An 11,916-nucleotide genomic window follows, 5' to 3' on the forward strand; every position below is an offset into this window, starting at 1 on the left:
CGTGTGTTGCACATCCAGGAGCACCAAGTCCCGGTTGTGTTGGTGGTGAGGTAACAATCATGCTTCCTTCCTCTGTCCTCTCCCCCCAACCTCGCACAACAGAAATGTGATCAAGGTCTCCCTCATCTGATGAGTCTTCCATCAGTTCGTCCTCCACTTCTTCCTGGGCTCCTGCACCTTCCTCACTAGTTTGGCTGCTACCATGCGCCCTGGTAAAACCATCTCCCCCACCCTCACATGCCTGCCGCCTTGGTGCTGCCGACCGTCTGGACCTTGCAGATGTTAGCCCCTTCCGCATACAACTCCTCCTCCTCTACTTCCTCCACCTCCTCTTGTGCCACCACCTGACTCAGAATTCTGTTTAACATGTGCTCCAGCATGTAAATCACCGGAATAGTCATGCTGATAATGGCATCGTCAGCACTAAACATCTTCGTCGCCATTTCAAAACTGTGCAGAAGGGTGCATAGGTCCCTGATCTGAGACCACTCCTCCAGCGTGATTTGCCCCACCTCTGGATCTCGTTGGCCCAGGCTATACGTCAAAACGTATTGCACCAGGGCTTGTCGGTGCTGCCACAGTCGCTGCAACATGTGCAGAGTTGAATTCCACCGGGTAGGCACATAACATTTTAGCCGGTGAAGTGACAGGCCCAACGACTTCTGTAGAGATGTAAGTCGCTGAACTGCGGGAATGCGAACGGCGGAAGTGAGCACACAGCGACCGTGCCCTCTGCAGAAGGCCATCTAGTCCGGGATAGTGGGCTAAAAATTGCTGGACAACCAGGTTCAACACGTGAGCCATACAAGGCACGTGTGTGACATTGCCCCGGCGAAGGGCCGCACCCAGGTTTGCAGCATTGTCGCACACGGCCTTCCCTGGTTTCAGGTCCAGTGGAGACAACCATTCATGAAATTGGTTCTCCAGAGCTGACCACAACTCCTCAGCTGTGTGACTCACATTTCCCAGACATTTCAAAGTAAAAACCGCCTGATGACTATGCCAGCATAGTAAGGAGGTGTGCAGGATCCCTTCTGCGCAGTTAGAAAGCTTGTGGCATGACCAGACAGGCTTTGGGTGCAGGTGGAGGACCGAGAGGAGGTTGAGGAGGCAGAAGCAGTGGAGGAACTTTGAGATAAAGAGGATTGACGCACAACTCGCGGGGACGGCAAGACTTGGACAGCAGCCCCTTGTCCTGCTGTCAACATAGTTACCCAGTGCCCAATCAGCGACATGTAACGCCCCTGTCCATGCCTACTCGTCCAAATGTCTGTGGTGAAATGCACCCTGTCACACACAGAGTTTCTCAAAGAAGCCGTGATGTTGTGTTGGACATACTGGTGGAGCGCAGGCACACCTTTCTTTGAGAAGTAGTGCCGACTGGGCATCTGGTACTGGGGCACTGCGACGGACATAAGGTCTTGAAAATCCTGTGTGTCCACCAGGTGGAAAGGCAGCATTTCTGTAGCCAAGAGCTTGCAGATAGTGAAATTCAACCTCTTAGCTTTCTCATGGCTAGGAGGAAATGGTCTTTTACTTGTCCACATCTTAGACGGTGTTGATAAGGGTGTCCCCGGCAAACTGCCGGTCTGTGAGGAAGATGCAGGCGGACATGTTAGGTTGCCTTGATCCAAAGGTGGTGCTATCGATGTCGGACAGCCCTCAACACCAGCTGGTGTTACCACCTCCAAAGAAAATGATGACCTGCCAATCACGCTGGCTGTTGGGGGTAAAGAGGTGGCAGGTCTGCGTCCCAAAACAGGTGTGACTGCTGTCCCCCCAGTCACAGAGGATGAAGAGGCCGCAGATGCACAAGAGAGGGCAGATGGTGGTTGGCCCGGCCGGCTAGGCCGCATTGTAGCAGAGTGAGCTTCCCACTGCAACTTATGCTTCATGTCCATGTGCCGGTTCATGCATGAAGTACTCAAACTATGTATTTTTTGGCCTCTACTTAGCTTTTGTTGAAAAATCTTACAGATAACACGAGTTGGGTCATCTTTATCGATCTGAAAAAATGCCCAGGCTATGCAAGGCTTAGCACCCATGCGACCTGAAGAGCCACCACGACTTGTGGTCAGAGGCAGAGTTGTGTTTGAGGATGCAGTTGTTGACGTGCTTCCAGTACTACGTCTCTGTCCAGGAAGGCGCAACCTGACCTCGTCGTCACTAGCATCCTCCTCTACCTCCTCTGCTGACCTCATCTCTTGGCTGACTGTGGGTTGACAGTAAGTGGGATCTCCAACCTCATCATCATCACCCTGTGTGTTATCCCACCCGTCGTCCTCAGAGCCAACCTGTTCCTGCCCTGACAAAAAACTAAAGTTGTCGCTCCAATCAGGTATTTGAGTCTCATCATCGTCTTCCTCATTGTCTCCACCAACAGGAGTTACAGTTTGGGAATGAGGGTCTACATTATGTTAAGAACCTTCTGCGTCTGGTCCTGGATCCGACTCATAAAGATGCTGGGCATCAGTGCAGATCATTTCCTCGTCTGGATTCACAGAAGCGCTGGAGCCGACCTCTGATTCCCAGGCTATAGTATGAGTAAACAGCTCTGCGGACTCAACCATCTGTTCTACCTTATATTCAGACAGGCAGCTGGAGATTTGGGAGCTGTGAGGAAGCAAGTGCGATTGGGGTGACACCTCTGAGGACTGGAGTATTTGTGATGTTGAAGTTGATGTGGAGGAGAGCCCACTTAAAGGAGCACTTGATATCTGTTGAAGCACCTGCTGCTTTTGTGCCTCATCTGGAATTTGTAGCAATTGGCGTGGCCGTAAGAAAGGTATCTTATCACATTGTCCGCTAAAAGAAGTAGACATTTTAGTTTGGCTGGAAGATGGTCTTTCTTCTGCAGATGTTACTGTTGCTTTAACACCTACCCCACGGACACAACCTTTTTTCCCCTTCCCAATACGCCTATTCCCCTTTCCACCAGCAGCAGGCCTTTTTCCACTCATTTTGGTGGTTAACTAATTCACAACTCTGGAGTTGTTTGCAAAAAAAAAACAATGGATGGGAACCGAGCAGAGCTGAGTGGCCAAACTGTGGTATTAGGCCAAAACTATCGTCTGGGCTAGATGCAGAAAAAATTATATTCAATTTGCAACCTGATGGAGGTCAGTATAGATGGACTAATAGAACAAGTCCCACACACTGCTAGAAGCACAAATATTTTTTTCAGAGCTAGATGCAGAAAAAAATTATATTCAATTTGCAAACTTATGGAGGTCAGTATCGATGGACTAATAGACCAAGTCCCACACACTGCTAGAAGCCCAAATATTTTTTTAAGAGCTAGATGCAGAAAAAAAATTATATTCAATTTGCAACCTGATGGAGGTCAGTATGAATGGACTAATAGACCAAGTCCCACACACTGCTAGAAGGCCAAATATTTTTTCAGAGCTAGATGCAGATAAAAATTATTTTTAATTTGCAACCTGATGGAGGTCAGTATAGATGGACTAATAGAACAAGTCCCACACACTGCTAGAAGGGCAAATATTTTTTCAGAGCTAGATGCAGATAAAAATTATTTTTAATTTGCAACCTGATGGAGGTCAGTATAGATGGACTAATAGACCAAGTCCCACACACTGCTAGAAGCCCAAATATTTTTTTCAGAGCTAGATGCAGAAAAAACTCATATTCAATTTGCAACCTGATGGAGGTCAGTATAGATGGACTAATAGACCAAGTCCCACACACTGCTAGAAGGCCAAATATTTTTTCAGAGCTAGATGCAGATAAAAATTATTTTTAATTTGCAACCTGATTTAGTTCAGTATAGATGGACTAATAGAACAAGTCCCACACACTGCTAGAAGGGCAAATATTTTTTCAGAGCTAGATGCAGATAAAAATTATTTTTAATTTGCAACCTGATGGAGGTCGGTATAGATGGACTAATAGAACAAGTCCCACACACTGCTAGAAGGGCAAATATTTTTTCAGAGCTAGATGCAGACAAAAAATTATTTTTAATTTGCAACCTGATGGAGGTCAGTATAGATGGACTAATAGAACAAGTCCCACACACTGCTAGAAGGCCAAATATTTTTTCAGAGCTAGATGCAGATAAAAATTATTTTTACTTTGCAACCTGATGGAGATCAGTATAGATGGACTAATAGAACAAGTCCCACACACTGCTAGAAGGCCAAATATTTTTTCAGAGCTAGATGCAGATAAAAATTATTTTTAATTTTCAACCTGATGAAGGTCAGTATAGATGGACTAATAGACGAAGTCCCACACACTGCTAGAAGCCCAAACATTTTTTCAGAGCTAGATGCAGATAAAAATTATTTTTAATTTGCAACCTGATGGAGGTCAGTATAGATGGACTAATAGAACAAGTTCCACACACTGCTAGAAGGGCAAATATTTTTTCTGAGCTAGATGCAGATAAAAATTATTTTTAATTTGCAACCTGATGGAGGTCAGCATAGATGGACTAATAGAACAAGTCCCACACACTGCTAGAAGGGCAAATATTTTTTCAGAGCTAGATGCAGACAAAAAATTATTTTTAATTTTCAACCTGATGGAGGTCAGTATAGATGGACTAATAGAACAAGTCCCACACACTGCTAGAAGCCCAAATATTTTTTCAGAGCTAGATGCAGAAAAAAATTATATTCAATTTTCAACCTGATGGAGGTCAGTATAGATGGACTAATAGAACAAGTCCCACACACTGCTAGAAGCCCAAATATTTTTTCAGAGCTAGATGCAGAAAAAAATTATATTCAATTTTCAACCTGATGGAGGTCAGTATAGATGGACTAATAGACCAAGTCCCACACACTGCTAGAAGCCCAAATATTTTTTCAGAGCTAGATGCAGAAAAAAATTATATTCAGTTTGCAAACTGATTGAGGTCAGTATAGACGGACTAATAGACCAAGTCCCACACACTGCTAGAAGCCCAAATATTTTTTCAGAGCTAGATGCAGAAAAAAATTCTATTCAATTTGCAACCTGATGGAGGTCAGTATAGATGAACTAATAGAATGATGCTATGCCCAAAAGGTTTTACTTCACTAGGTGCAGTAAAAGAATTGGTATTCTATACACAGGTGGTGTAGCTTGCAACACAGATAGGCTACTCCACTGACTAACACACTCTGCAATAGGCCAAAAAGGATTAGCTTTGCTAGATTTAGCCAAATGCTGTGAAAAAAACTTGCACAACACTGGCACAGACCTGCCTGGCAAAAACTGATAGGAACTGATGTAACTTAGTCCTGAAAAGGACTGCAATTACAATTAGTCTTTACTCCCAACCTATCTATTTAAGAGCACAGACCTGCCTGATAAAAGTCATAGGAAATGCTGTAACCTAGTCCTTAAAATGACTGCAATCACAACTATTCCCTTCTCCCAAGCTATCTGTAGATTTGTGCGAAAATTGGCTTGAAATTAACAAGGTATAGCGCACACAGCAACAGCGGTGCCGTCTAACACGCAGCTGCAGCAGTGAGAAAATAGTGGCGACGGGGAAAATGGCTGGGTCTTATAGGGCAAGGACATGTGACATACACTGCCAATGACACATGCCCTTGCTTGTGTGAAAAAAAGCAGTTCGCTCCGTGTGTGCTCTGCTGATAGGCTGACAGATTACACCTCCCCACTGTAAATGCGGGAAAGAGAAAAAAAAAATGTAGATCTTCATTATTCCTGCAGAGATCCATCCCCTGCCCCTCCCCCCGCCCCGCTGTACACTCAAACTGCGTATTAACATTAATTTTCATCATTAATGAGAAAAAATCCAGTTATGATTTAGGTGCACGAACAGTTATCGAACATAACCTCGAACAGCCGAATTTTTTTCAAATCGTTCGTGTTCGCCGAACGGCTCGAACACCGCCCAAAACAGCTCGAATTTGAGATTGGCGAACAGTTCGAGTCGAACAACGCTCATCTCTATTAAAGACTAAACTTCAGACAGAAAGGCCCACAAACAAACAGCAACTGAAAGCGATCGCATTGAAGGCCTGGCAGAGCATCAAAAAGGAGGAAGCACAGCATCTTGTGATGTCCATGAGTTCAAGACTTCAGGCAGTCATTGCCAGCAAAGGGTTTTCAACCAAGTACTAGAAATGAACATTTTATTTACAATTATTTAATCTGTCTAATTACTTTTGGTCCCTTTAAAAACAGGGTGGCACATGTTAAGGAGCTGAAACTCCTAAACCCTTCATCCAATTTTAATGTGGATACCCTCAAATGAAAGCTGAAAGTCTGAACTTCAACTGCATCTGAATTGTTTTGTTTAAAATTCATTGTGGTAATGTCTAGAACCAAAATTAGAAAAATGTTGTCTCTGTCCAAATATATGCAGTATGGACCTAACTGTATATATCCTTTGTTGGCAATTACAGAGGTCAAATGTTTTCTGTAAGTCTTCACAAGTTTGGCACACACTGTTGCTGGTATGTTGACCCATTCCTCCATGCAGTTCTCCTCTAGAGCAGTGGTGTTTTGGGGCTGTCGCTGGGCAACACGGACTTCAACTCCCTCCAAAGGTTTTCTATAGGGTTTAGATCTGGAGACTAGCTAAGCCACTCCAGGACCTTGAAATACTTCTTATGAAGCCACTCCTTCGTTTCCCTGGCGGTGTACTTGGGATCATTGTCATGCTGAAAGACCCAGCCACATTTCATCTTCAATTCCCTCTCTGATGGAAGGAGGTTTGCACTCAAAATCTCACGATACATGGCCCCATTCATTCTTTCATGTACACGGATCAGTTGTCCTGGTCCCTTGTCAGAGAAACAGCCCCAAAGCATGATGTTGCTACCCTCATACTTCACAGTAGGTATGGTGTTCTTTGGATGCAACTCAACATTCTTTCTCCTCCAAACACGACGAGTTGTGTTTCTACCAAACAGTTCTACTTTGGTTTCATCTGCCCATATGACATTCTCCCAATACTCTTCTGGATCATCCAAATGCTCTCTAGCACACTTCAGAAGGGCCTGGACGTATAATGGCTTAAGCAGGGGGACACGTCTGGCACTGCAGGATCTGAGTCCCTGGCTGCGTAGTGTGTTACTGATGGTAGCCTGTGTAACGTTGGTCCCAGCTTTGTGCAGGTCTTTCACTAGGTCCCCCCATGTAGTTCTGGGATTTTTGCTCACTATTCTTGAGATCATTTTGACCCCACAGGGTGAGATCTTGTGTGGAGCCCCAGATCGAGTGAGATTATCAGTGGTCTTGTATGTCTTACATTTTCTAATTATTGCTCCCACAGTTGATTTCTTCACACCAAGCTGCTTGCCTATTGCAGATTCAGTCTTCCCAGCCGGGTGCAGGGCTACAATTTTGTTTCTGGTGTCCTTTGACAGCTCTTTGGTCTTCACCATAGTGGAGTTTGGAGTGTGACTGATGGAAGGTTGCGGACAGATGTCTTTTATACTGATAACAAGTTCAAACAGGTGCCAGTAGTACAGGTGGAGGACAGAGGAGCCTCTTAAAGAAGTTGTTACAGGTCTGTGAGAGCCAGAAATCTTGCTTGTTTGTAATTGACAAAATACTTATTTTCCACCAAAATTTAAAAACAATTTCTTTCCAAATCAGACAATGTGATTTTCAGGATTTGTTTTCTCATTTCGTCTCTCATAGTTGAGGTCTACCTATGATGTCAATCACAGGTCTCTCTCATCTTTTAAGGTGGGAGAACTTGCAAAATTGGTGGCTGACTAAATACCTTTTTGCCCCACTGTATATATATATCAGAGCTAGGCAGGCAGTGTATGTGGCAGACTGCAGTGTATAATACAACACAAGCGGCTTCATTGCAGTTCTGTCTGCTACTGCTGCTACAGATATTTCTACAAATAGCCCAATTGATCTTAATCCTGATTATTTGGCTAAAAAGCAATCCAGAGAACTCATTTTTTCTGCTTCATTTATGTTACGGGTCCGGGAAGTGGAACCTCTGAGCTGCAATACAAGGGGGAAGTCCTTGTAAGGAAGCGGGTGACTCCCAGGGAGGACAAGCAGGTAGTCACAGCAAGTGACGGGGACAGTCTCTGGGTAAACGGGCAGGTGGTCACGGCAGGTGATGGGGACAGTCTCTGGGTAGACAGGCAGGTGGTCACGGCAAGTGACGGGGACAGTGTCTGGGTAGACAGGCAGGTGGTCACGGCAAGTGACCGGGACAGTCTCTGGGTAGACAGGCAGGTGGTCACGGCAAGTGACCGGGACAGTCTCTGGGTAGACAGGCGAGGCGGATACCTGACAGGTAACTGGCGGGCGCTCCCAGGTGAGCGGGCTGACGGAGACAGCAGGTAACAGGCAGGTAACTGGTGGCCGCTCCAGGTGAGCGGGCTGACAGACGAGGCCGGAGACAGGCAGGTAACTGGTGGACGCTCCCAGGTGAGCAGTCTGGCAGTCAAGGCAGGTAACAGGCAAGTAACTGGTGGACGCTCCCAGGTGAGCGGTCTGACTGACGAGGCAGGTAACAGGCAGGTAACTGAAGGACACTCCCAGGTGAGCGGACTGGCCGACAAGGCAGGTAACTAGTAGATGCTCCCAGGTGAGCGGTCTGGCGGACAAGGCAAGTAACAGGCTGGCAGGCAGGACGAGAAGTCAGTCAAGCAGCGGAACCTGAGGGCTGAAGCACAGGTGAGACACAGTGCAAACAACATTGCTCGGGCACCTCCATTTTGGAGCAGGTGCCTTATATATGGGAGGTCCAACGGCAATTGGCCGGGGACTCCTAAGGACGGCGTGCGCAGTCCCTTTAAGAGAGGGGGAGAGCGCGCGCGCCCTAAGCACACTGCAGGGGAAGGAGCGCGTGCCGGAAGCAGCGGGGAGAGAAGCGCTGGAGGACGCCGCGCCAGAAGCGGGGAGGTGAGAGGGACGGCGTCTCTGCCTAGCAAGGGGCAGAGACGCTGATGCTACAATTTACTTGTTGCCACAGCAGAATACAGCCAGATTCTTTCTATATTACAGCGATAAAAATACAGAAATTTGTAGGGAATGTGGAAAATATTGGCCTCCATGTAAATTTTATTGCAGTGTGTCAGTGAAGTTATTGACACCAGGTCACTGTTAAAAATAGTAACCTACAGGCCAGCTATTTAAAACTGTGGTTTTTCCATCACACATCACAAACAAGTTCGCTCCAAATTCAACCATTTCTGGCCTCCATGTAAATTTTGTTGCAGTGTGTCAGTGAAGTTATTGACACCAGGTCGCTGTGAAAAATAGTAACCTACAGGCCAGCTATTTAAAACTGTGGTTTTCCATATCACATATCACTGCGGTTCAAATCAAGCCATTTGTAGTTAACGTGGAAAATATTGTTCTCCATTTAAAATGGGCAAGGCCTGTGGCAAGGGATGAGGAAGTGGACGTGATGGTGATGATGGTGCATGCAGAGGACGAGCCCGTGGGCAAGTTGAAATTGTGCTACAACAAACACCCACATCTTCCTGTCCCAATTAATAGGGGGCCGCAGAACACCACTATTGAACACAGTGTGAAAAGGTTATTGGTTGGATAGCAGATAATTCTTACAGTCACTTAGCCACCACCACCACCACCCTGTCTTCCACCCGGTCAAGTCTCAGTAGCCGTGAGTCTGGACTGCATATTCCTCACCCTGATCCTCCTTCCTCTTACCATGTCGAGTCACCAGAGATAAGTGATCCCACACTTGGACACTCTGAAGAGCTGTTCACTTTTCCTTTTATAGATTCAGGCCTCTTTCCCAGTCCACTTGAAGTGGGGCAAGAGGAGATTGCATGTAGCGATGCCCAAATATTTGAGCGGCCACGGTCACACAAAGGCGGCCGTGGGAAACTGTCACAAGAGGTGGATGATGATGAGACACAATTGCCAGAAAGTCAGGAGGAGGACCAGGGTGCAGAAGTGGAAGACGAGATGGTGGACGATGAAGTCACTGACCCAACCTGGCAAGGTGATATGCAGAGCAAGGACAGCAGCACACAGGGGGAGGGAGGAGTAGCACCACAACATGCAAGAGCAAGTAGTGTGGTGGCCTCAGACAGAAGGCGGGCAACCCTTCCCCGTAACATGAACACAACAGAAGTTGCCAGTACAACTGTTAGGTCTTCCAAAATCTGGTTGTTTTTTAAAGATTCTGCCAATAACCCAAAAAGGCAATTTGCACCACCTGCCAGGCCAGCATCAGCAGGGGTAGTAAAACTAGCAGCCTGACCACCACCAGCATGATCAGGCACATGGCAGCAAAGCACCCGACTAAGTGGGCCGAACCCAAGGGTCCAGCAATAGTGTCTATGGGTGACACCACTGCTGGTTCCGCTGTTGTGCATGCACACCAATCCCCTGTCCATGGCACATGCCAAGATGCCTACAGCCCTGCACATGTTGTTGAACACTCTCAACTAGCACCATCAGAAAGCACGTCCACGTCCTTGTCCCAGCACAGCATTCAGTTGTCCCTATCCTAGTCCTTGGAATGCCTCACATGCCACACTAATAAATTCACACATTTTGTGAATGCTTACGCTCGACAAGTTGCCTTTTTGGCTTGTGGAGACGGAAGCTTTCCGCAGCCCGATGGCAGCGGCTGTCCCTTGGTACTCGGTCCTCAGCCACCACTATTTTTCCCGGTGTGCTGTCCCCGCATTACACAAGCACATGTCCCACAACATTAGCCATGCCCTCAACAATGCAGTTACTGGGAAAGACCACCTAACCACAGACACGTGGACAAGTGCTTGTGGGCAGGGACGCTACATCTCGCTGATGTCATTCTGGGATAATATAGTGGAAGCTGGGACCTATTCAGACCTTGGCACGGAACACGTCCTCCCGATGCCGAGGATTGCGGGCCCTGGGTAAATCAAAGTTGCCCCCACATTCTACAGCTCCTGCACCTCCTCCTCCTCCTTCTCTTCATTATCCATCTCCGAAATGACCACATCAGTCACAAGCTGAAAGCACTGCAGCACTGCCTTGGCCAACTGGCAACAGGCTGCACTGAAGCTAATATGGTTAGGTGACAAACCACACAATGCTGAAGAGTTGTGGACAGCTCTAAAACAGCAGGCAGATCTGTGGCTAACACCGATGAAACTACAGCAATGCATAGTCGTGTGTGACAATGGCCGGAACCTGGTGACAGCTCTGAGATGAGGCAAGCTCACTCATGTACCATGCCTGGTCCATGTTCTTAACCTCATGTTTCAGCGATTTCTCAAAACCTACCCGGATCTGTCAGATCTGCTTGTCTAGGTTCGCCACCTTTGTGCCCATTTTAGAAAGTCAGCTACAGCTTCCGCCACCCTTGCCGTGCTTCAGCGGTGTTTGGAGTTTCCAGCTCACCAACTGATCTGTGATGTACCCACACATTGGAACTCTACATTGCAGATGTTGGGAAGGATTTGTGAGTAGAAGAGGGCCGTTGTTGATTACCTGCATCAACAAGACCGTCGGTATTCAGGTCAGACTTCACACATAAAACCTCATGCGTGAACATGGATGTCAGACATCCTCCAAAACTTTGAGGACTCCACCAATATGGTGAGCGGCGATGACGTCATAATTACCATCACCTTCCCAATGAGGAAGAGGAGGAGGAGGAAGAACAGGAGCTAGTTTCCTGCGCTATAGATGGTACTACCTACACAACTGCCATACTGTCTGTTCAGCGTGGATGGCCTGAGGACAGGGAGGAGGAGGGAGAGGAGGAGGATTAGGAGGAGAGCATGGTCAGTCATCTCTTATTCCTTTGCAGGACAGGCCTAATAAAATGGGGCAGTGCGAGAAGGCCCTTGTTGCGGAATTAGTGAAAAAATTCCCAACTAAATACGCTGGCAGCAGAGGTCACAGTTTGTTGGACAACCAAGGAGTACAGGCGAGAGAGACACAAATGCAATCCAGTAGAGGCAGGGGAACACTGTCAAAGTTCTG

Source organism: Phyllobates terribilis, unplaced genomic scaffold (genome assembly GCF_046119375.1).
Source record: "Phyllobates terribilis strain yellow unplaced genomic scaffold, ASM4611937v1 Scaffold_11__3_contigs__length_659146591, whole genome shotgun sequence".
Classification (NCBI taxonomy): domain Eukaryota; kingdom Metazoa; phylum Chordata; class Amphibia; order Anura; family Dendrobatidae; genus Phyllobates; species Phyllobates terribilis.